The sequence below is a fragment of the Pristiophorus japonicus genome, chromosome 14, assembly GCF_044704955.1.
Source record: "Pristiophorus japonicus isolate sPriJap1 chromosome 14, sPriJap1.hap1, whole genome shotgun sequence".
Lineage (NCBI taxonomy): Eukaryota > Metazoa > Chordata > Chondrichthyes > Pristiophoridae > Pristiophorus > Pristiophorus japonicus.
The window spans coordinates 160718061-160745059 of record NC_091990.1 but is presented as its reverse complement, the minus strand read 5'-3'; the positions used below and the strand labels follow the sequence as shown (position 1 = coordinate 160745059).

Here is a 26999-nt window from a genome sequence, read left to right as displayed (position 1 = left end):
AATCAGGATAGCAGCACAAACTTTTTCTGACCAATCCCTGCGCGGCTGCAACTTTTCGGACAAGGATATGTAAAATTGGCGGGGGAAAGAGCGCGCAAAAAAAGCCGCTGGTTTTAAACATCAGGTTAAATAGCTGCAACCCCCCCCATTCAGATATGTACAGCCGCAGTATTTTGTCATTGGTTTATACTGTGCAATGTATTATATGTGTTTTTGATATTAATGTTTACCGTAGTTGTTTCAGTCGTGTTGATTTTCAAAAATTGCATTCAGATTCCCGATCCGCTGAGATGAAAGGTATTCATTCCATCCTTATTGTTCGTTTTGGATGGTTAATCATTTTAACTGTTCGGCTTAACATTCAAGCTTTTTTTCCTAAAAAAAATAGTCTATTTGATATTGCTCAAATAACATGTTATTGCTGCAAAAAACGATGACCAGGCATATGAACTAATGCAAAGGGGGTTCGCGGAAAGCATGATGCACCATGAGAAAAGATATGTGGGCCGAGGCAGGAAACAGCATTCTAAAAGCTGATGTTCGTTTGATTTATATTAAGAAACGTTGTAATTAATAAATAGTGATTTCAGAATTACGCTTGTGCATTCTTCGTTACGATATTTGTTCATGTGCTTATCCGATGGGACCCTTCGTAAACTTTTTTTCTCGTGCCACTTAATTTAAATAGTAAATTCAACTTCCGAAAAGTGAGGGATTTTTGAAGATTCTTACTTCTTAGCTTAAATAGTTTGACCAAATTCAAACGACTGACAATGGCTCAGCAATAAAGCGGAAGAGAAATAACAGTTTAAAGTGATTCGGTTCATGTTTCTGTCGATATGGGAAACCCATTATGATATAACGGCACAAATTGAACGGAAAACACTTTTATAAACTGGCAAAGAAATGGCGTATTACAACATATTTTATGTTTGAAAATTATTTGGCCCGGAATTCCGCCTTTGAAACTGACCGCAACTTTGGGATTTGGCGCAAGTGGAAATCCTGAAGTTGTGATCTGTCAATGACAGCAATGAAACTGACCTCCGCCACAGAGCCGGCAATCCGTTACATCATTGAAACGGACGAAAACTTTGGCTCTTCCGCCGTAATTACGCTGTTAAATTAAATTGTTAGACCCAAAGGGATTAGGTGTAACTGGGGTTTTAACAGTGTATTTACTGCTAAACAAAGGTTCAGGACCTGCAAAACTAATTTTGTGCAATGTGAAATTTGTCCATTTTAATAAAAATAAAACATTTTAAGAAACTTTCAAAAATAATTTAAGATTGTTCATCTTTATCTCAGGTTTGCCTTTCCCCAATGTGAGCACCCCAATCTTTTGCTATCTTAAGCTATTTTAACAAGTTAGAATTTTAAAAACTTACTAACTCCTTTGTTTGCTCTCTGACCCTCTCTTCCAACTGCAGTTATGAACTCCCAACTGTCCAGCCTTTGGCCCTCCCTTCAGCATGACATTTCTGCTGCTCAACCACACCCTCACACCACGTTTGATGCCCTAGTCCCTATTAAATTAATTACTCTTTCTCACCCTGTCCGTTCCCCGTACGGCCCTCATCTTCGCTCCCTTAAGATAAGATTTGCATCTATAGCTCCTTTCATGACCACCGGACGTCTCAAAGTGTTTTACAGCCAATGAAGTATTTTTGGAGTGTAGTCACTGTTATAATGTGGGAAATGCAGCAGCCAATATGCGCACAACAAGCTCCCACAAACAGCAATGTGATAATAACTAGATAATGTGTTTTAGTGATGTTGATTGAGGGATAAATATTGGCCAGGACACCGGGGATAACTCCCCTGCTCTTCTAAATAATGCCATGGGATCTTTTATGTTCATCTGAGGGAGCCTCAGTTTAACGTCTCATCTGAAAGTTTCCCATAGCACTGCACTGGAGTGTCAGCCTAGATTTATGTGCTTAAGTCCCTGACGTGGGACTTGAACCCATAACCTTCTGACTCAAGAGGCAAGTGTGCTACCCACTGAACCACAGCTGACACTTAAGTCCAAGGGTCGCAGATGTGAATGGATATGGTGGACAACTGGTTTACCCATTCACCACCAGATTTGGCTGGACCACATTAAGCATTATCAGGTCCTGCTGTTATCTTGCCAATGCAAAGATAACCCCCGGCTTCTATTCTCCACTGCTAACCGTCTTAAAGTCCTCTTCCCAATCTCCACCCCGACCTCTGACAATAAGTGTGAGGAGCTCATGGACTTCTTTGTCTCTAAGATTGCGACCATCCGTTCAGCTGCCTCTGCCTCTTCACTTCCTTCCCCGAGTCCACCGGGCCAAACTCCTCTAATATCTCCCAAGTTTGCAGATGACACTAAACTGGGTGGCAGTGTGAGCTGTGAGGAGGATGCTAAGAGGCTACAAGGTGATTTGGACAGGTTAGGCGAGTGAGCAAATACATGGCAGATGCAGTATAATGTGGATAAATGTGAGGTTATCCACTTTGGGGGCAAAAACACGAAGGCAGAATATTATCTAAATGGCGGCAGATTAGGAAAAGGGGAGGTGCAGCAAGACCTGGGTGTCATGGTTCATCAATCATTGAAAGCTGGCATGCAGGTACAGCAGGCGGTGAAGAAGGCAAATGGTATGTTGGCCTTCATAGCAAGGGGATTTGAGTATAGGAGCAGGGAAGTCTTACTGCAGTTGTACAGGGCCTTGGTGAGGCCCCACCTGGAATATTGTGTTCAGCTTTGGTCTCCTAATCTTAGGAAGAACATTCTTGCTATTGAGGGAGTGCAGCGAAGGTTCACCAGACTGATTCCTGGGATGGCAGGACTGACATATGAGGAGAGACTGGATCGACTGGTTCTGTATTCACTGGAGTTTAGAAGGATGAGTGGGGATCTCATAGAAACATATAAAATTCTGACGGGACTGGACAGGTTAGATGCAGGGAGAATGTTCCTGATGTTGGGGAAGTCCAAAACTAGGGGACATAGTCTTAGAATAAGGGGTAAGCCATTTAGGACTGAGATGAGGAGAAACTTCTCACTCAGAGAGTTGTTAACCTGTGGAATTCTCTACTGCAGAGAGTTGTTGATGCCAGTTCATTGGATATATTCAAGAGGGAGTTAGATATGGCCCTTGTGGCTAAAGGGATCAAGGGGTATGGAGAGAAAGCAGGAACGGGGTACTGAAGGAATGATCAGCCATGATTTTATTGAAGGGCCGGATGGCCTACTCCTGCACCTATTTTCTATGTTTCTAAGGATCCCCCCCGTCCTAGCTCTGACCTCACATCTTTCTCCAATTTCTCTCCCATCTCCCCACATAACTTCTCCAAGCTCATCTTGTCCATGAGACCCACTTCCTACTCCCTTGACCCTATTCCCGCCAAACTGCTGACCACCCAACTTCCTTTTCTGGCTCCCATTTAAGCTGACTTTGTGAATAATGTTAAGCAAAGATGAGAGCAGTGCGTTAGTGAGAAACGTTATTGGCTCAAAAGATCAAGATGTTGAATTTGGGTGGAGATAAGTAATAATAAGGGGAAAAACTTGCTGGTGGGCGTAGTCTATAGGCACCCTAACAGTAGCTACACTGTTGGACGGAGTATAAATCAAAAAATAATGGAGGCTTGTAAAAAAGGAATGTCAATAATCACGGGCGATTTTAACCTTTATATTAATTGGACAAAGCAAATTGGCCAAGGTAGCCTTGAGGAAGAGTTCATAGAGTGTATCTGGGATAGTTTCCTTGAACAGTAAGTTGCGGAACCAACCAGGGAGCAGGCTATCTTAGATCTGGTACTGTGAAATGAGACAGGATTAATAAATTATCTCGTAGTAAAGGATTCTCTCGGAATGCATGACCATAACATGGTTGAATTTCAAATTCAGCTGGAGGGTGAAAAAGTTGGATCTCAAACCAGTGTCCTGAGCTTAAATAAAGGAGACTACAAAGGTATGAAGGCAATGTTAGCTAAAATGGACTGGGAAAATAGATTAAAGTATAGGACGGTTGATGAGCAGTGGCAGACATTTAAGGAGATATTTCATAACTCGAAACAAAAATATATCTCAATGAGAAGGAAAGACTAAGAGAAGGGATAACTATCTGTGGCTAACTAAGGAAATAAGGGATGGTATCAAATTGAAAACAAGGGCATATAATGTGGCCAAGGCTAGTGGGAGGCCAGAGGATTGGGAAACTTAAAATCCAGCAAAGAATGACTTAAAAAAATGATTAAGAGAGTGAAGATAAATTATGAAAGTAAACTAGTGCGAAATATAAAAACTGATAGTAAGAGTTTCTACAGGTACAAAGGAAGAGTGATTAAAGTAAATGTTGGTCCCGAGAGGATGAGACTGGGGAATTAATAATGGAGAACAGGGAACTGGCAGAGATGTTGAACAAGTATTTTGTATCGGTCTTCACGGTAGAAGACACTAAAAACATCCCAATAGTGGATAATCAAGGGGCTCTAGGTAGGGAGGAACTTAATACAATCACTATCACTAATGAAGTAGTACTCGGTAAAATAATGGAACTAAAGGCAGACAAGTCCCCTGGACCTGATGGCTTACATCCTCGGGTCTTAAAAGAAGTGGCTGCAGAGATAGTGAATGCATTGGTTGTAATCTACCAAAATTCCCTGGATTCTGGGGCAGCCCCAGCGGATTGGAAAACCACAAATGTAACGTCCCTATTTAAAAATGGAGGCAGACAAAAAGCAGGCAACAATAGACCAGTTAGCCTAACATCTGTTGTTGGGAAAGTGCTGGAGTCCATAATTAAGGAAGCAGTAGCGGGACATTGAATTATGCTTTTCCAAATCAAGCAGAGTCAGCATGGTTTTATGAAAGAGATATCATGTTTGACAAATTTGCTGGAGTTCTTTGAGGATGTAAGGAGCAGGATGGATAAGGGGGAACCAGTGGATGTTGTGTATTTGGATTTCCAGAAGGCATTCGATAAGGTGCCACATAAAAAGTTACTGCACAAGATAAATGTTCATGGGGTTGGGGGTAATATGTTAGCATGGATAGAGGATTGGCAAACTAACAGAAAACAGAGTTGGGATAAATGGGTCATTTTCCGGTTGGCAAACGGTGCCCAGTGGGGTGCCACAGGGATCGGTGCTGGGTCCTCAACTATTTACAATCTATATTGACTTGGATGAAGGGACCGAGTGTAATGTAGCCAAGTTTGCTGATGATACAAAGATGGTTGGGAAAGCAAATTGTGAGGAGGTCACAAAAAATCTGCAAAGGGTCTAGACATTAAGAGAGTGGGTAAAAATTTGGCAGATGGAGTATAATGTGGGAAAGTGTGAGGTTATCCACTTTGGCAGAAATAATAGAAAAGCAAATTATAATTTAAATGGAGAAAAATGTCAAAGTGCAGTACAGAGAGACCTGAAGGTCCTTGTGCATCAAACACAGAATGTGAGTATACAGGTACAGCAAGTAATCAGGAAGGCAAATGGAATGTTGGCCTTTTTTGCAAGGGGGATAGAGTATAAAAGCAGCGAAGTCCTGCTACACCTGTACAAGGTATTGGTGAAGCCACACCTGGAGTTCTGCGTACAGTTTTGGTCTCCGTATTTAAGGAAGAATGTACTTGCAGTGGAGATTGTTCAGAGAAGGTTCACTAGGTTGATTCCAGAGATGAGTGGGTTGACTTATGAAGACTGGTTGAGTAAGTTGGGCCTATACACATTGGAGTTCAGAAGAATGAGAGGTGATCTTATTGAAACATAAGATAATGACGGGGCTCGACAAGGTGGATGCAGAGAGGATATTTCCACTCATAGGGGAAACTAAAACTAGGGGACATAGACTTGGAATAAGGGGCCGCCCATTTAAAACTGAGACGAGGAGAAATTTCTTCTCTCAGAGGGTTGTAAATCTATGGAATTCTCTACCCCAGAGACTTGTAGAGGCTGAGTCATTTGAATATATTTAAGGCCGAGGTAGACAGATTTTTGAGCAATAAGGGAGTAAAGGGTTATGGGAACGGGCAGGAAATGGAGCTGAGTCCATGATCAGATCAGCCATGATCTTATTGAATGGCGGAGCAGGCTTGAAGGGCCAAGTGGCCTACACCTGCTCCTATTTCTTATGTTCTTATGGAAATAGTTTCTTCCTATCCACTCTATCTAGGCCCTTCATAATTTTATACACCTCAATTAGGTCTCCCCTCTGCCTCCTCTGTTCCAAAGAAAACATGCCCAGCCTATCCAATCTTTTCTCATAGCTAAAATTCTCCAGTTCAGGCAACATCCTCGTAAATCTCCTCTGTACCCTCTCTCGTGCAATTGCATCTTTCCTATAATGTGGTGACCAGAACTGCACGCAGTACTCTAGCTGTGGCCTAACTAATGTTTTATACAGTTCAAACATAACCTCCTTACTCTTATATTCTATGCTTAGGCTAATAAAGGCAAGTATTCTGTATACCTTCCTAACCACCTTATCTACCTGGCCTGCTCTCTTCAGGGATCTGTGGACATGCACTTCAAGGTCCCTTTGTTCCTCTACACTTCTCAGTGTCCTACCATTTAATGTGTATTCCCTTGCCTTGTTAGCCCTCCCCAAATGCATTACCTGACACTTTTCCGGATTGAATTCCACTTGCCACTGTTCTGCTCACCTGACCAGTTCATTGATATTTTCCTGCAGTCTACAGCTTTCTTCTTCATTATCAACCACATGGCCAATTTTAGTATAATCTGCAAACTTCTTAATCATACCTTAAATTCAAGTCTAAATCATTGATATATGCCACAAAAAGCAAGGGACCTAGAGCTCAATTTTCCTCAGTGATTTGCGCTTTTTTTTTGAGCAGGCTGCTTTTTTTGGCCTAAGTTTAAAAAAACCCACAGTTTCTCCAATCAATTTGCACCAGCGGAACTCAGTTCGTTATGATTTTTTTTAATGTTTTTTTTCAGCCAAAGGGGGCGTAACCTGCCACCTGTGCCAATTCTGGCCATTTAGGCAAATTTGGCCAGCTGAGAATTACTCCAATTCTGCTTAGGCCAGCATATGTGACCTGTGCAGAAAAGCCTTCTGGAGAGTTAAAGAAATCGGCACAAGTAAGTGCAGCAGATGCCCGGACAGCAGCAGCAGGAAAGGTAAGAGAGAGGGGAAGAGAGAGATGTGAAGGGAGAGAGAGGTGTCGGGCGGGGCGGGGGTGGGGAGAGAGAGAGAGAGAGGGAGAAGTGGGGAGAGGAGGTGGGGGGAAGTCATTCGGGTGTAGTTAGGTGAGGGGACCTGGAGGGAGGAGGCCATACGGCCTGGGCTAGGGGCGGGGGAGCGGACTGGTAAGGCACTCGGGGCCAGGGTCGGGTGGGGGAGCGGACTGGCAAGCCCTTCGGCTAGGGGCGGGGGACGGGGACTGGCAATGCACTTGGCGGGGTGGGTGGGGGGGGCGGGCGCGAGCCAGAGCTGGGCAAGGGGCTCAGGGCGGGCTAGGCAAGCAGACCGGCAAGTCCTTCGGCCAGGGGCGGGGGGTAGCGGGACCGGCTTTAATAATGGGAGGCAAGTTGCTGCAATATATTTTAAAGAGCTTTTAAGCTGATGCAATGTGTTTTTAAATTGATGCAATGTGTTTTAATGTGTTGGCAGCTGGCTGTATGTTTCACTTTTCAGCTTCAACTCGCATTGTGTCCCTGGTTACCATGGCAACCTGATCTTTTTGGCGCAGATCAAGGCTCCACCCCCAAAATGAAAGGACAGGTTAGGCCACGCCAAAAGGAAGAAATCCAACGGGGAAACTTAGAACATTTTTTTTTGGCGTACTTGAGCCCCCCAAAAATGGGCGTAGCTCTTCAAGTACGCCAAAAAAAGCTTTGCGAAAATTGAGCCCCTTGTACTAAGCCCTGCGGAACCCTCCTGGAAACTGCCTTCCAGTCACAAAAACACCCATTAATCATTACCCTTTGCTTCCTGCCTCTGAATTAATTTTGGATCCAACTTGCCACTTTGCCCTGAATCCCATGGGCTTTTACTTTCGTGACTAGTCTGCCATGTGGGACCTTATAAAAAGCCTTGCTAAAATCCATATACACTACATCAAATGCACTACCCTCATCTATCCTTTTTGTTACCTCCTCAAAAAATTCAATCAAGTTCATCAGACATGACCTTCCCTTAACAAATCTATGCTGACTGTCCTTGATTAATTCGTGTCTTTCTAAATTAAGATTTATCCTGTCCCTCAGAATTTTTTCCAATAATTTTCCCACTGCCTAGGTTAGGCTGACTGGCCTGTAATTATTCAGTCTATTCCTTCCTCCCTTTTTAAACAAAGGTACCACATTAGTAGTCCTCCAGTCCTCCCGCACCATACCTGTAGCCAGAGAGGATTGTAAAATGATGGTCAGAGCCTCTGCTATTTCCTCTTTTGCTTCTCTTAACAGCCTGGGATACACTTCATCCAGGCCTGGGGATTTATCCACTTTCAAAGTTGCTAAATCCCTTAATACTTCCTCTCTAACTATGTTTATTTCATCTAACATTTCACACTCATCCTCTCTGATTGCAATGTCTGCATTGCCCCTCTTTTGTGGAAACCGACACAAAGTATTCATTGAGAACCATATCTACGTCTTCTGTCTCCACTCACAATCTACCATTGTGGTCTCTAATAGGCTGTACTTTTTCTTTAGTTATCCTCTTGCTCGTAATGTACTTATAAAACATCTTTGGGTTTTCCTTGATTTAATTGCCAAAATGTTTTCATGCTCTCTCTTTGCTTTCCTAATTTCCTTTTTAATTGCACTCCTGCACTTTCTATACTCCTCTAGAGGTTCTGCAGTATTGTGCCTGTCATAAGCCTCCCTTTTTTATTTATCCTACCCTTTAGGTCCCTTGACATCCATGGGCTCTAGATTTGTTAGTTTCACCTTTTTTCTTTAAGGGAATGTACTTGCTGTGAACCCTCAGGTTCTCCTCCTTGAATGCCTCCCACTGCTCTGACATTGATTTACCTTCAAGTTGCTGCTTCCACTCCACTATGGCTAAATCCCATCTTAGCTTAGCAAATTGGCTTTTCCGCAATTGAGAACTTTTATTCCTGGTCTATCTTTGTACTTTTCCATAATTACTCTAAATCTAATGGAATTATGATTACTAGCACCAAAATGCTCTCCCACTGATAGCCCTTCCACCTGCCCAGCTTCATTCCCTAAAACTAATTCCAGAACTGCCCCATCCCTTGTTGGGCTTGCTACATACTGGTTAAAAAAGTTCTCCTGAATGCATTTTAGGAATTCCGCATCCTCTATACCTTACACATTAATTTTATCCCAGTTAATATTAGGGTAGTTGAAATCCCCTACAATTACTACCCTACAGTTTTTGCACTTCTCATGAATTTGCCTACATATTTTCTCTTCTGTCTTCCTTTGACTGTTTGGGGGTTTATAGTACACTCCCAGCAGTGTCATCACCCCTTTTTTTGTTCTTTAATTCAACCCCATATGGCCTTATTTGATTATCCTTCCAACATGTCATCCCTCCTCACAGCTGCAATTGTTTCTTTAATCAATAGTGCGACCCACCCTTTCTTTTTTACCCCCCTCTCTATCCCGTCTGAAAACCCTGTAACCAGGAATGTTGAACTGCAAACCTGCCCTTCTTTCAGCCATGTCTCAGTAATGGCTATAATATTGTACTGCCAAGTGTCCATCTGTGCTCTCAGCTAATCTGCCTTATTCCCTATGCATTGAAGTATATACAATTTAGCACTGCCAAACTTCCTTGTCTACTTTGTAACCCTTGTTTCCTCTTCACTTTCTACTTTTCTGGTTTCCAATTCCAGCTTTGCTTCTCTCCCTAGTGAATCTATTCTCAGGTTCCCATCCCCCTGCCAAGCTAGTTTAAACCCTCCCCAACAGCAATAGCTAACCCCCCGCGAGGATATTGGTCCCGGCTCTGTTGAGGTGCAATCCGTCCGGCTTGTACAGGTCCCACTTTCCCTAGAAACGGTCCCAATGCCTCAGGAATCTAAATCCTTCCCTCCTGCACCATCCCCCCAGCCATGCATTGATCTGTTCTATCCTCCTATTTCTGTACTCACTAGCACGTGGCACCAGGAGTAATCCAAAGATTACTATCTTTGAGGTCCTACTTTTAAAGCTCTCTCAACTGTTCATATATAATGCTAATGCCCTCATCATCAAGACTGCCTACTTCCACCTCTGTAATATTGCCCGTCTCCGTCTCTACCTCAGCCCATCGGCAGCTGAAACCCTCATCCATGCCTTTATTACCTCCAGATTCATTTATTCACATGCTGTCTTAGCCGGACTCCCATCTTCCACACTGTATAAACTTCAGCTCATCCAAAAGTTGCTGCCCTTATCCTAACTAGCACTGCCCTGTTCACTCATCATCATCCCTGTGCTTGCTGATTTATATTGTTTCCTGCATCTGGCAACATCTCAATTTTAAAATGTTCATCCTTGTTTTCAAATCGCTCCATAGCCTCGACCCCCTCCCTATCTCTCTAACTTCACTCAGGTCCATAACTCTCCGAGATCTCTGCGCTCCTCTAATTCAGACTCTTGCATTTCCCTGATTTCCATTGCCACACTGCCTTTAGTTGCCTAGGCCCTAAGCTCTGGAATTCCTTCCCTATGCCTTTCTGCCTTTCTATCTCTCCTCACTTCTCCTTTAGACACTTCTTAAAATCTACCTCTTTGACCAAGCTATTTGTCACCTGTCCCAATATCTTTATGTGGCTCAGTGTCAGATTTTGTTTGATAATGCTCCTGTGAAGCACTTTGGGAGGTTTTGCTACATTAAGGTGCTACATAAATGCAAGTTCTCATTCACTGCTGGATGTGCAGCCCTGTCCCTAGCAATGTCGCAACATACTGAGGACGATGGGGACACCAAACTCGAATTTCATCTTTCTGAAAATAAAGCTTTTCTCTTTTTTTTAGGAAGAGACTTGTGGCTTCAGGTCAATCAAGGTCAAGGAAACCCACTGATCACCACTGACTTCATGTTGAACATCACTTGAAGTATGCTCTGAGGGAAGCAAGGGCACAGAATGTACTCTGGGTAAGGACTTCATTGTCCACCACCAAGTGTGGCTTGGCAGTACCACCACTGACCAAGCTGGAAGACAGAGAGAGCTACAGATTTCTACTACCCTTTCTGTAAAGAAGTGCTTCTTGATTTCACTCCTAAATGGCCTACCTCTAATTTTAACATTTTGCCCCTTTGTTCTGGATTCCCCTATTGCATCCTTTTATAATTTTAAAGATCTCTATGAGATCACATCTCAATCTTTTGTACCAAGTTTACGCAACTTGTCGTCATAATTTAATTCCAGAGTTTATGGCCTAGGCAGCTGAGAGCACAGCCACCAATGGTAAAATAAGCAGTGCGCAAGAACCAGTATCAGTCTGGTGAATCTGTGCTGCACCCCCTCCAAGGTAAATATATACTTACTGAGGTACGTTGTCCAGAAGTGAATTCAGTGACGACACTTAACAACAACAACTTTCATTTATATAGCCCTTTTAACGTAGTAAAAGTCCCAAGGTGCTTCACAGAAGCATTATCAAACAAAATTTGACACCAAGCCATATAAGACGATATTAGAACAGATGGAGGTAGGTTTTAAGGGGCACCTTAAAGGAGGAGAGAGAGGTAGAGAGGCGGAAAAGTTTAGGGAGGGAATTCCAGAGTTTATGGCAGCTGAGAGCACCAATGGTGGACCAATTAAAATAAGCAATGCGCAAGAACCCAGAATTGAAGGAGCACAGATTATCTCAGAGGATTGTAAGGCTGGAGGAGAATACAGAGTTAGGGAGGGTCGGAGCCATGGAAGGATTTGAAAGGATGAGAATTTTAAAATTAAGGCATTGCTGGACTGGGAGCCAATGTAGGTCAGCGGCACAGGGGTGATGGGTGGACGGGACATGGTGCAAGTTAGGAGACGGGCAGCAGAGTTTTGGATGAGTTTGTTTATAGGGGTTTGGAAGATGGGAGGCCAACCAGGAGAGCGTTGAAATAGACAAGCCTAGAGATAACAAAGTCCTGGATGAGGGTTTCAGTAGCAGATGAGCTGAGGCAGTGGTGGAGTTGGGCAATGTTATGGAGGTGGAAGTAGGCGGTGTTGATGGTGATTTGTGGTCAGAAGCTCACCTTGGGTCAAATACGGCACCAAGGCTGCGAATGGTCTGGTTCAGCCTCGGACAGTTACCAGGTAGAGGGATGGAGTTAGTGGTTAGGAAAAGAAGTTTGCGGCGGGGACCGAAAACAATGGCTTCGGTCGTCCCATTATTTAGTTGGAGGAAATTGACAAGCTGTCTGACAATTTAGAGACAGTGGAGGGGTCGAGCGAGGAGGCGGTGAGGTAGAGCTGGGTGTGCATGCAGAACCTACATGTAAAGTGTACATGTGGAATATGACGTGTTTTTGGATGATGTCACCAAGGGGAAGCATGCAAATGAGTAATAGGAAGGGGCCGAGGATAGATCCTTGGGGGGAGTCCAGAGATAACAATGCGGGGGCGAGAAAGGAAGCCATTGTAGGCGATTCTCTGGCTATAACTGGATAGATAAGAATGGAACCAGACAAGTGCAGTCCCAGACAGCTGGACAATGGAGGAAAGGCGTTGGAGGAGGATAGTATGGCCAACCGTGTCATAGGCTGGAGACAGGTTGAGAAGGATGAAGTGGGATAGTTTACCACGATTACAGTCACATGAGATGTAATTTGTGGTGGGGCGGAAACCTGATTGGAGGGATTTAAGCATGGAGTTCTGGAAAACATGGGCACGGATTTGGGAGATGACAACACGTTCAAGGACTTTGGAGAGGAAATTATATCGTTGGTTGTTAAGCACTTTGGCACATCACAAGGTCGTCAAAGGTGCTATATAAATGGAAGTCTTTCTTTTTGTCTCCAATTAAGTGCACTATCTTTTTTGCTTTCAGGGTCAGGTTGTGAAGCAAGCAACACAACGAAGTAAACTGCTTGACATTGTCCTCACTGGTGCAACCTATTGCAGGAACGTCTGGCAATAATAGCATTATAACAATAACAGGGTGGTAGAAGTGTGGAACTCTCCCACAAAAAGCAGTAGATGCTAGCTCAATTAGTAATTTTAAATCTGAGATTGATAGATTTTTACTACCCAAGGGTGTTAAGGGATATGGAGCAAAGGCAGGTAAAGGATGTTAGAATACAGATCAGCCATGATTTCACTGAATGGCGGAACAGACTCGAGGGGATAAATGACCCACTCTTGTTCCTATGTTCATTGGTAGTAGTGACCACCGCAAAGTCTTTGTGAAGACAAAGGGAGGAATTTTTAACCCCCAGGTACGGGTGGGTTGGGAGCGGGTGAATAAGGTTTAACATTTTTTGTTTTTCGATCGGGAATGCAACTCTGCTCCAATGCGCCCACTTCCGGATTTAATGGAGGCATTTTTGGATGCTGGCAAGAAATCTACATGCCGAAGTTGTTGCATTCTGGCGCAATTAACGTCCTTAGACGAGGTCTTTGTAAATTGTTTTAAACTTGGCTCCAAATGTAACTTGTGCAGCACTGGTTTCCCGGGGCTCAAGAAACTGAACAAGGAACTCGGAGACGAGTTTGAGCAGCAGTTCAGGTGAGTATTTAAACTTGCCATTATCCAATCTGAATAAAAGCTCACTTATTGCAGGTGCTGTCTCAGTTCCCTCTGACAAATGTTTCGCAGAGAGCCCTTATGGGACTGTGGACACAGCTTTTTTCAAACTGACAAGATCAGGCTGGGAGACACGTTGTATGTGTTTGACAGCACATCAGAAGAAGTAAGTCCATCACCTTCTGTGGCATCAGCACGTACACAGGAGAGAGGTCCACAGGAAAGGCGTCAAGGTTGCAGGAGGCATTATCCATGTCACAGGGTTTACAGACAGAGTCTCAGCTTCCTTGACATCTTGGAAGAGCAGTGGTTCCACAGGCTGAGGTTGTCATGTCAGGTGGTGGCAGACATCTGCAGCCTCCTGGAAGAAGACCTGCTCCCTGCTGGACCTGGTGGCCATGCATTACCAATGGCTGTGAAACTGACTATTGACGTCAACTTTTTTGCCTCGGGATATTTCAACGGTGTTAAAGGCGTCATGTACAGGATCTCCCGGTCGGATGCACATAAATGCAAACAGCAGGTTACTGATGGATTGTTTGCCAGAGCTGACAATTATCTAAATTTCCCCTGTGATGACAATAGCCAAAATGAGCGGGCACTCGGATTCACTTCTCTGGCTGGATTCCCATAGGTGCATCAACTGGACACGTGGCAATCCGAGCATCACCACAGCAACCAGGAGTTTTTATAAACTGCAAGGGATACTCAACCATCAATGCACAACTGGTGGCAATTACAAGAGGTTCATGCAGGTCTGTGCCAGATTTCCTGGGAGCTGTCATGATGCTTTCATACTGTGGCAGTCCAACATTCCAGACCTTTGCGTTCCAGGAAGCAGACTTAAGGGCTGGCTAGTAGGAGATAAGGGATACCCCCTTCAAACCTGGCTGAAGATACTTGTGAGGAATCCCACCAATGAGATGCAGAAGCACCACAACGAGAGCCACATGACCACCAGATATATAATTGAACAAGCGATTGACATGTTGAAGATGTGCTTTAGGTGCTTCAATTGGTCTGGAGGTGCTCTTCAGAATGATAGTGGTGTGCTGTGTCCTGTACAACATTGTGCGGCAGAGAGGATTACAGGTGGAGGATGACCAATCTTCAGATGAGGAAAATATAGAGAAAGAGCAGAAGGAGGAAGATGATGTATATGCAGCAGCCAGCGCCAGATCACCCGTTTATATTGCAGCCGGGATGCCCTAATCTCACAAAGGTTCACGTAGTGTCAATTACAAATATTTCTGACACACATACATAAGAACATAAGAACATAAGAATTAGGAACAGGAGTAGGCCATCTAGCCCCTCGAGCCTGCTCCGCCATTCAACAAGATCATGGCTGATCTGGTCGTGGACTCAGCTCCACATACCCGCCCGCTCCCCATAACCCTTAATTCCCTTATTGGTTAAAAATCTATCAATCTGAGATTTGAATACATTCAATGAGCTAGCCTCAACTGCTTCCTTGGGTGACTTTATTTCATCAATGTCTGAACGATGAGAAGACTAATATTTGGATATTTTACGCGCATTCTCAGTTCAAGTCTGTTTTTTAAAATAACTTTCCTGTTTTTACATACTCTTATTATCTCTTCACAGGGTGAATTAAACTCCTTATGCTGACCTGGTAGTCTATAGCATATCCCTCTCCTCTGAATTAACATTGATTTTTTAGCATTGCAAATGATTAACCAGAGTAATTAATTTTATAGCTTTCTATCTCCCACATAATCAGCCCAGTTGACCCTGCAAAGTCCTCCTCACCAACATCTGGGGACTGTGTCAAAATTGGGAGAGCTGCCCCACAGACTAGTCAAGCAACAGCCTGACATATTCATACTCACAGAGTCATACCTTTCAGTCAATGTCCAAGACTCCTCCAACATCATCCCTGGATATGTCCTATCCAACCATCAGGACAGACCCACCAAGGGTGGCAGACAGTGGTATATAGTCGGGAGGGAGTGGCCTTGGGAGTCCTCAACATTGACTCTGGACCAAGCATGGGCAAGGAAATCTGCTGATTACCACCTACTGCCCTCCCTCAGCTGATGAATCATTACTCCTCCATGTTGAACACCACTTGGAAGAAGCACTGAGAGTAGCAAGGGCACAGAATGTACTTTGGATGAGGGACTACAATGTCCATCCCCAAGAGTGGCTTGGTGGCACCACTACTGACCGAGCTGGCCGAGTCCTGAAGGACATAGCTGCCAGACTGGGCCTACGACAGGTGGTGAGAGAACCAACACAAGGGAAAAACCTATTTGACCTTGTCCTGACCAATCTACCTGTCGCAGTTGTATCTGTCCACGACAGCATTGGTAGCAGTGACCAATGCACAGTCAGACGAAGTCACGTCTTCATACTGAGGACACCCTCCATCGGGTTGTGTGGCACTACCAACGTGCTGAATAGAATAGATTCAGAACTGATCTAACAGCTCAAAACTGCGCATCCATGACGCGCTGTAGGCCATCATCAGCAGCAGAATTGTATTCCACCGCAATCTGTAACCTCATGGCCTGGCATATCCCTCACCCTATCATTACGAGAGTCAATGTTGGGGACTCCCAAAGCCACTCCCTCCCGACTGTGTACCACCCATGGTGATGGTGATGGAGAAGTCTGGGACAACTCTGGTTTAATGAAGAGTGTAGAAGAGCATGCCAGGAGCAGCACCAGGCATACCTAAAAATAAGGTGCCAACCTGGGGATGCTGCAACACAGGACGCCATGCATGCTAAGAAGCGGAAGCAGCATGCCATAGACAGGGCTAAGCAATCCCACAATCAACAGATCAGATCAAAACTCTGCAGTCCTGCCAAATCCAGTCATGAATGGTGGTGGACCATTAAGTAACTAACAGGAGGAGAAGGCTTCATGATTATCCCCATCCTCAATGATGGCGGAGCCCAGCATGTGAGTGCAAAAGATAAGGCTGAAACGTTTACTACCTTCTTTAGCCAGAAATGCCGAGTGGATGATCCATATTGGCATTGTCCTGAGGTCCCCACCATCACAGAAGCCAGTCTTCAGCCAATTCAATTCACTGGCTGGAGTCATACCTAGCACAAACGAAGATGGTGGTGGTGGTTAGCGGTCAATCATCTCAACCCCAGGACATCGCTTCAAGAGTTCCTCAGGGCAGTGTCCTAGGCCCAACCATCTTCAGCTGCTTCATCAATGAACTTCCCTCTTTCATAAGGTCAAAAAAGGGGATGTTCACTGATGACTGCACAGTGTTCAGTACCATTCGGAACTCCTCAGATAATGAGCAGTCCATGCCCGCATGCAGCAAGACCTGGACAATATTCAGCCTTGGGCTGATAAGTGGCAAGTAACATTATACTTTTATTTATATAGCACCTTTAACGTAGTAAAATGTCCCAAGGCGCTTCACAGCAGTGTTACAGACAAACAGATAAATTTGATACCGAGCCACAGAAGAAATTAAGGCAGATGATCAAAAGCTTGTTTAAACAGATAGGTTTTAATGAGCGTCTTAAAGGAGGATAGAGAGGCGTAGATGTTTAAGGAGGGAGTTCCAGGAAGCTGAAGGCACGTCCACCGATAGTTGAGCAGTTATAATGAGGGATGTTCAAGAGGCCAGAATTTGAGGAGCACAGACATCTTGTGGGATTGTGAGGCTGAAAAAGATTATAGATAGAGAGGGGAAAGTCCATGGAGTGATTTGTAAATAAGGATAAGAATTTTAAAATCGAGGCATTGTTTAACTGGGAGCCAATGTAGGTCAGAAAGCACAGGGGTGATGGGTGATCTTGACTTGGTGCGGGTTAGTACACGGACTGCTGAGTTTTGGATAACTTCAAGCTTACGTAGTGTGGAATGTGGAAGGCCGGCCAGGAGTGAATTAGAGTAGTCAAGTCTAGAGGTAACAAAGGCATGAATGAGGGTTTCATCAACAGAAGAGCTGAGGTAGGGGCGGATGCGGGCGATGTTACGGAGGTGGAAAAAGACAGTTTTAATTATGACGCGGATATGTGGCTGGAAACTCATTTCAGGGTCAAATATGGCATCTAGATTGCGAACAGTCTTGTTCACCCTCAGATTGATGCTAGGGAGAGGGATGGAGTCAATGGTTAGGGAACGCAGTTTGTGGCGGGGACCAAAAATAATGGCTTCGGTCTTCACAATATTTAATTGGAGAAAATTTCTGCTCATCCAGTACTGGATATCGGAGAAGCAGTCTGACAATTTAGATAGCAAGCAGGGGTCGACAGAAGTGGCGGAGAGGTAGAGCTGGGTGTCATCTGCATACATGTGGAAACTGACTCTGTGTTTTTGGATGATATCGCCAAGGGGCAGCATATAGATGGGAAATAAGAAAGGACCTAGGACAGATCCTTGGGGGACACCAGAGGTAACGATGCGGGAGTGGGAAGAGAAGCCATTACTGGAGATTTTCTGGCTACGATTAGATAGATAAGAATGGAACCAGGTGAGTGCAGTCCCACCTAGCTGGACATTGGTGGAGAGGTGTTGGAGGAGGATGGAGTGATCAACTGTGTCAAAGGCTGCAGACAGGTCCAGAAGGATGAGGAGGGATAGTTTACCTTTGTCACAGTCACAAAGGATGTCATTTGAATTAATGGAAAGATGATCACGGATTTGGGAGGAAACAGCACCTTCAAGTACTTTGGACAGGAAAGGGAGGTTGGAGATGGGGCGATAGCTAGCAAACAAAGTGGGGTCAAGGGTTGTTTTTTTGAGGAGAGGGGAACAGCACCTGAGGACAGAGAACCATTAACAATGTCAGCTAACATGGGAGCCAGAAAAGGAAATTGGGTGGTCAGCAGTTTAGTGGGAAAAAAGTTAAGAGAGCAGGAAGTGGGTCTCATGGATAAAATGAGTTTGAAGAGATTAAGAGGGGAGATCAAAGAGAAACTAGAGAAAGATATGAGTTTGGGGCTAGAGCAGATGGGAGCATCAGATGAAGTTTGGCCCAGTGGGCTAGGTGAAGGAAAGGAACTCGCAGAGGTTATTTTTGCAATCCAGAATGATTGGAATGGTCTCAATCTTTGATACAAAGAAGTCCATGAGCGCCTCACACTTGTGGTTGGAGGTGAGTGTGGTGGAGACAGGAGAGATGGGTTTAAGGAGATGGTTAGCAGTAGAGAATAGTAGCCTGGGGTTACTTTTGCAATCCAGAATAATCCTGGAATAGTGAGCAGATTTTGTAGACAAGAGTAAGAACTGATAGTGTTTTATGTGTTTGAGCCAGATCTGTCGATGAATGGCTAAACCAGTTGTCCGCCACATCCGTTCAAGTCTACACATTCGCGCCACATAAGTGCCAGGCAATGACTATCCAACAAGCATGTCGAACCAACGCCTCTTGACATTCAACAGCATTATCATCGCCAAATACCCCACCATCAACATTCTTAACTGGACCAACCACATAAATACTGTGGCAACAAGAGCAGATCAGAGGCTGGGTATTCTGTGGCGAATGTCTCACCTCCTGACTCCCCAAAGTCTTTCCACCATCCACAAGGCACGTCAAGAGTGTGATGGAATGCTTTCCACTTGCCTGGATGAGTGCAGCTCCAACAACAACTCATGAAGCTCGACACCATCCAGGACAAAGCAGGCCACTTGATTGGCTCCCCATCCACCACCTTAAACATTCACTCGCTCCACCACTGGTGTACCATCTACAAGATGCACTGCAGCAACACCCCAAGGCTTCTTTGGCAGCACCACCCAAACCCGTGACCTCTACCACCTTGAAGAACAAGTGTAGGAGGTGCATGGGAACACCACCACCTCCATGTTTCCCTATAAGTCACACACCATCCTGAATTCAAAGTATATTGCCATTCCTTCATCGTCGCTGGTTCAAAGGGCTCAATTTTCTCCAGTGATCTGCGACATTTTTTGGCACGAGCGCTTTTTTGGCCTAAATTAAAATATCCAAGTTTCCCCAAAGATTGTGCGTCAGCGTAACTCAGTTAGTTACGACTTTTTTAGGTTCATTTTTTTTTGTGTCATAGAGTTGTAACCTGATGTCTGCCAGTTTTTCACATTTATGCAAGTTTGGCCAACTTACATTTTTCCTAGGGCGGCGTATGTGACCACTCCCAAAACGCCTTCTGGGCACTTAAGAAAAACCAGCACAAGTTGGCTCCAGCGTTTCTTCATTTATTTTAGTGAAACTTTCATGTGACCTCTGCTGGTGCTCAGCTCGTACCATCTGGCCTCAATCACAGTAACTAGGGCCTCCACTTCATCCTGTAAGAAATTCTTGGTCCTTGAGCCACGTTGCATCTTGTATTGCAGCTCCAATTTTTCCAATGAGAATTAAAGTTCTCACACACAACTGGCTCTTTAAAAACGGCCAAATACAGACTGGGAGCTGGACTGGACAAGCGCACCCATAGCAATCATGTCAAAAACGTAGAAGGGGAGGCATCGTTTTTTCGGTGCAGACATTAGGGCTCCACTCCCCGAAGCTAAAGGACAGGTTGCGCAGCGCCAATTTCAAAAAATAGAACGGGAAACTTGCTAGTTTTTTGAGTAGTCGGGGCCAAAAGAAACAAGTGTAACTCTTGCAGTACGCCAAAAAATGGCATTGGGGAAAATTGAGCCCAAAATCCTGGAACTCCCTTCCTAACAGCATTGTGGGAGTATCTTTACCACATGGACTGCAGCGGTTGAAGAAGGCGGCTCACCACCATCTTCTCAAAGGCAATTAGGGATGGGCAAAAAATACTGGCCTTGCCAGTGACGCCCACATCTCATGAATGAATTAAAAAAAATAATCGATTTATTTTACCTCCTGGACTTAGAGAGCTACAGCACCTCCTTTTCTATCTGCTAAAGAAGTTATACCCCTAAATGTTATATTGCTTTCCATCATCTCATTTTAGCCATGTTTCTGATATTCCTGGCAGTTCCCTGCTGGCACAACAGCCTCCAATTCCAGTATCGTATTTCTAATGCTTCTAGCATTCCCGTGTATATATATTTTATTCTAGATTTGCTTCTCAAACATTCCCGAGTGTCTGACTGCTCCTGGTTTTTGGTTCATGTGTGTCTCTCTGAGCTTCCACTTATCCATTAGCTTCTAAACTATGATCTATCTTGTCTGGGATCCTCTCTCATCATCATCATCGGCGGTCCCTCGGAATCGAGGAAGACTTGCTTCCACTCTTAAAATGAGTTCATAGGTGGCTGAACAGTCCAATACGAGAACCACAGTCTCTGTCACAGGTGGGCCAGATAATTGTTGAGGAAAGGGGTGGGTGGAACTTATTTACCGCACGCTCTTTCCACTGCCTGTGCTTGATTTCTGCATGCTTTCGGCGATGAGACTTGAGGTGCTCAGCGCCTTCCCGGATGCACTTCCTCCACTTGCGGGTACAAGCGTACTCTGCTGTCATCTCAATAAGCTTTTTAATCATTCCTGCCAATGCACTACCCATGCTAAATCGTCCACTATTCAAGATCATCATAGCTACCTTAATTGCACCTCCTACTTCTCCCAGGACATTTGACCAGGAACTCCCAGGTGTCAGTGGGGATGTTGCATAGAAACATAGAAAATAGGTGCAGGAGTAGGCCATTCGGCCCTTCGAGCCTGCACCGCCATTCAATGAGTTCATGGCTGAACATGCAACTTCAGTACCCCATTCCTGCTTTCTCGCCATACCCCTTGATCCCCCTAGTAGTAAGGACTACATCTAACTCCTTTTTGAATATATTTAGTGAATTGGCCTCAACAGCTTTCTGTGGTAGAGAATTCCACAGGTTCACCACTCTCTGAGTGAAGAAGTTTCTCCTCATCTCGGTCCTAAATGGCTTACCCCTTATCCTCAGACTGTGACCCCTGGTTCTGGACTTCCCCAACATTGGAAACATTCTTCCTGCATCTAACCTGTCTAAACCCGTCAGAATTTTAAACGTTTCTATGAGATCCCCTCTCATTCTTCTGAACTCCAGTGAATACAAGGCCAGTTGATCCAGTCTTTCTTGATATGTCAGTCCTGCCATCCCGGGAATCAGTCTGGTGAACCTTCGCTGCATTCCCTCAATAGCAAGAATGTCCTTCCTCAAGTTAGGAGACCAAAACTGTACACAATACTCCAGGTGTGGCCTCACCAAGGCCCTGTACAACTGTAGCAACACCTCCCTGACCCTGTACTCAAATCCCCTCGCTATGAAGGCCAACATGCCATTTGCTTTCTTAACCGCCTGCTGTACCTGCATGCCAACCTTCAATGACTGATGTACAATGGCACCCAGGTCTCGTTGCACCTCCCCTTTTCCTAATCTGTCACCATTCAGATAATAGTCTGTCTCTCTGTTTTTACCACCAAAGTGGATAACCTCACATTTATCCACATTATACTTCATCTGCCATGCATTTGCCCACTCACCTAACCTATCCAAGTCACTCTACAGCTTCATAGCATCCTCCCCGCAGCTCACACTGCCACCCAACTTAGTGTCATCTGCAAATTTGGAGATACTTCATTTAATCCCCTCGTCTAAATCATTAATGCACTTTATCAGGGAGACTTTGAGGGTGTCCTTATAATGTTTCCACTGCCCACCTTTGGCTCATTTGCCGTGAAGGAGTTCCGAGTAGAGTGCTTGCTTTGGGAGTCTCGTGAATGGCATGCGAATTATGTGGCCTGCCCATCGGAGCTGATCAAGTGTGGTCAGTGCTTCAATGCTGGGGATGTTGGCCTGGTCGAGGACACTAATATTGGTGCGTCTGTCCTCCCAGGGGATTTGTAGGATCTTGCGAAGACATTGTTGGTGGTATTTCTCCAGTGACTTGAGGTGTCTACTTTACGTGGTCCATGTCTTTGAGCCATACAGGAGGACGGGTATTACTACAGCCCTGTAGACCTTGAGCTTGGTGGCAGTTTTGAGGGCCTGGTCTTCAAACATTCTTTTCCTCAGGCAGCCAAAGGCTGCACTAGCGCACTGGAGGCGGTATTGAATCTTGTTGTCAATGCCTGCTCTTGTTGATAAGAGGCTCCCGAGGTATGGTATCCTGTCTAATACCATTGTGAGAGTACCATCAACACAAGGCCCTTAGCTGTTCAAGAAAGCAGCCCACCATCTCCCGCTCAGGGCAACTATGAGTGGACAATTATTATAACCATGTCACTTTAATTCTCCACTCCACTCCCACTCTGACCTCTCTGTACTTGGGCTCTTACACTGTTGTAACGAAGCTCAACGTAAAGTTGAGGAACAGCACCTAATTTTTCGATTAAGCACTTTATAGCCTTCTGGACTCAACATCAAGTTCAACAATTTCAGACCATAACCTCTGCCCCTATTTTTTCAGATGGCAGCTGTTGGTGATTCTGCCATTCCCATTTACACCTCTTCTAGACTCATCTTCAGTTTCTTTACTTGTCCCATACCATCTCCTTTTGCTTTGTACAATCATACCTTTTTTCATTTAATCACACGTGCCTTCTCATCATCATAGGCGGTCCCTCGTGTCGAGGATGACTTGCTTCCACGCCAAAAAGGAATGAGTTCACAGGTGTTTCAATGAAGGACCTAATATTCCAGGTCCCGAACGACATCCTGAAGGGTGGAAGATGCCTGTGCGTGGATTGTTTTAACGTGTGATGGCCGTTGCACACCAGCACCTTCCTTTTTGTTCTTTCCTCCCATCCCCTTTTTCCCTGCCCCTGCACTTGTTTAAAATCTGTTACATCTCTAACTTTTTCCAGTTCTGACGAAAGGTCCTTGACCTGAAATGTTAACTCTGTTTTTCTCTCCACAGACACTGTCTAACCTGCTGAGTATTTCCAGCATTTTCTGTTTTTATTTCAGATTTCCAGGATCCGCAATATTTTGCTTTAGTATTGTAACCTTGCAGTGTATCCTACAGCGCGAGAACAAATAAAACAGAACCCTCTGGGCATCTTTACCTTGCCAGACTTTTATTTTAAAGTACAACAGTCTTTCATTGCAGGTTCAATTCTGCTTAGTTCTCCAAAGGTGGTAAGGATAGGGTATTGTACTGATATTAAAATGGTAGTGCCCATAGCTGCACCAACAAGACGAATCTTGTAAAGAGTTTCAGCATGATGAAAGGTCAAACATGACAAGCATGAATCATGTAGTGTGTGTGTGTTAAGCTTCTTTTACTCGAAGTATAAACACATTGTGCATATTCATCACTGAACAAAAAGCATAGTATTTTCAGCAAGGTAATTTACTGTCTATGGTAATTTAAGCTATCCATTAGAAGACATTATGCAAAATTACCACCTTTAGAAGAAAAATAGAATGAGCTACTTGACCTTTGTTAATGCGTATAATTTGTTTTTGCTGGCAGTAAATAATAGAAGGTGGTAAGTAAGTCAAAAGACACTTGCAGGATATGCTGCAGAGAATGATTTACATAATTTAGGAGTTCGTGAAATGCTACTCACCCACCCTCCCCCCCCCAGACATATTGACTCAGAGTACACTGCATCATCCAGTGTAGTACTAAGCCATACTGAGTGAAGAAGGGATAAATAAGCACTTCAAAATTAGGAACAGGAGTAGGCCATACGGCCCCTCGAGCCTGCTCTGCTATTCATTGGTTGATCTTCGACCTCAATTCAATTTCCTGCCCAATCTCCATAGGCCTTGATTCCCCTAGAGTCCAAAAATCTATCTCAGCCTTGAATATATGCACTGATTCAGTATCCACAGCCCTTTGGAGTACAGAATTCCAAAGATTCACAACCCACTGAATGAAGAAATTCCTCCTTATCTCAGTCTTAAATGGCCAATCCCCGATCCTGAGACTATGCCCCCTAGTTCTAGACTCTCCAGCCAGGGGAAACAACCTCTCAGCATTTACCTCAGAGGTAATCTCCCTCAGAATCTTATGTTTCAGTAAGATTACCTCTCATTCTTTTAAATTTCAGAGAGTATCGGCCCAATCTACTCAATCTCTTGTTATAGAACAACCCTCTCATCCCAGGAATCAATCTAGTGAACCTTTGTTGCCCCTTCTCTAAGACAAGTACCCTGTATATCCTTCCTCAGATAAGAAGACCAAAACTGTGTACAGTACTCCAGTTACAATCTCACCAAAGTCCTGTATAATTGTAGTAAGACTTCCTTACTATTTTATTCTAATCCCCTTTCAATAAAGACCAACATGCCATATGCCTTCCTAATAAAATCAGTCAAGTTTCCCATTCCTGATCACTGTTCCAACGGCCTTGTTTGAAAGTCTGTATGTTGGCTGAGGACACGGTTGGGATTCACTTGTATACCCCCATAAACTAACATACTCACTGTCTGGACTTACACATAAATAATGGTCTTTTAGAAAAACTGTCTTCTGCCACATCTGATCTCCAAGCTAGAAAAAATGCGTTTGGACGATTTATTTAGTATATCCTTTGCTGATTGACCACTATTAAGGAACATCTTTCGGAGTACTTTTTTTTAATTGCACCTCTGTAAAGTTGATATATAAATGCAAATGTTGTTGCAAACCTTTGTATGACTCCCTTGTTGAGCATATGCCAAATACTTGGGCCCCATTTGGGAACAATTTTATGGAAACAGTAAATGCGAATAACTTCACCAGGAAAATGGTTGTGAGGAGCTAATGATACCTCCATTGTCCTTTCCTAGTTTTTGGATCAGTGTTGCACACATGAGGAATAGTCAAATCATCAGAGTGAATCTAGGTGAGGCCACCTCCAAGAGATCTTGCACCAAAAGTAACATTTATTGGTTGCAAGTAACTGACTTCCAGCTGCTTTACATGCTGCACATATTTTAGCATCAACCGACAATTGAACTGTGTCTAGTTTCTAATCCTTTAAAAATTGGATTGCATGTGTTCACATTTTGAGTTATAATTGTATATTTGGTCTCTACTCTGCAATTTGTACACTGAAGATAACATGTCACTGCATAAATTTTGAGCATCACAGGAGAAAACAGTGATGGCTGCAATTTGCAATTGTCCCATTTGTGGATTAAAAATACAATGACAACTTGGTTAAGTTTACATTGAATGCTTGAATTTTGGAACAGTCAGATACTGAGCAGAAGCCTCACTAACACAATTGATTCAAGTCTCACCCAACTATGGACTTTAGCACATAATCTAGCCTGACACTACAGTGCAGTACACAAGAAATCTTTCCGGTGGGATATTAAATACATGTCCATCCTTCTTTCCTTTCCCTTCCCTCCCCATTCCCTTCCTTTCTTCTTCCCTTCTTTCCTACCTTCCTTCTCTTGCTCTCCCATCCCTTTCCTCCTCTACTATCGACTGGAAACTGCAGTGACACAGCTCAAACTCATTTCACTTTGCAACGAAGATCACAAGTCATCTGAAGTAATAGTCCGGATTCTATTTTCCCTATTGTTTACTATTTTACATACATCTACAAGATTATCATTTCAGTCTCCTCCATTCAAGGCTGAATATAAGTTTTTATTAGATGTTCCTCATAACTCAGACCTCTGATAGTAGGGATCAGTCTTGTGGCATTTCTCTGGAATGCATTTGGCACTTGAGTAGTTCCTTTGGGGGAGAAATTGGGCTACTTTACACCTCCTGTTAGCACCCCCAGGGGCGCTAGTGGGGAGCAAATGAGTTTTCGCCCGGGTGCGGCAAGAACAGCACCTCCCGCTAAATTCAGCAGGGGTTTTGCGGTGGTGCTAGCATGCAGCACCCTGCTCGGCTGCGCCGGCGATACTGACGTCATCGCTCTGCCCCGGAAGAAAAATTGGTCCTTGCCTCCTGCTTTAGCGCCTGGCACTGACAACGACAGCTTCTGCTGTTGTGTTTCAGTAAGATGTCAGCTGGAGGAGTGCTATTTAAAGGTGCCAACATCGGGTGAGATTTTAGTCAGCTAATAATAGTTACTGCTTAGTACCACATAGGCAGACACGCGTTTTGACAGATTTCACCAATTTGCAGTTGAAGGACTGTTCTAGCTGTTAAAGATTCATGACTTTCATTGAGGGCAGACTTGAAAGTACAACATTTATATTGTTTCATGGGGGTTGTGTTGGCACTGGACCTTATGCTCCGACTTCACCGTCACTTGCAATTTAGGCAGTGAGAAAGACAGCAAAATATGGCGGGAGGGAGGAGTCCCAACAGGGCTGGCAACAGGAGACCTTAACCTCAGAGGATATTCCACCAGCAATGCTACATCAATTTCACTGAGGAATAGTGTGTTCAAAGGCTGCTCTTCAGGACGTGATCACAGAGCTCTGCCACCTCCTGCAACCAGATCTCAAGTCTTAGACCAGAGTGAGGACAGCTCTCTCAGTAGCAATCAAGATCACTATAGAAATTAGGTGCAGGAGTGGGCCATTCG

The 26999-nt window shown here is 44.3% G+C and overlaps 1 long non-coding RNA gene across 1 annotated transcript; it reads left to right on the top strand.

Moving 5' to 3' along the window:
* Window positions 1–125: 125 nt before the first annotated feature.
* Window positions 126–25667, top strand: LOC139280170 (uncharacterized). The gene is made up of 4 exons (XR_011596637.1): window positions 126–297; window positions 6937–7119; window positions 10936–11056; window positions 25291–25667. It is a non-coding gene; the product is annotated as an uncharacterized lncRNA (long non-coding RNA).
* The last annotated feature ends 1332 nt before the right edge of the window (window positions 25668–26999 follow it).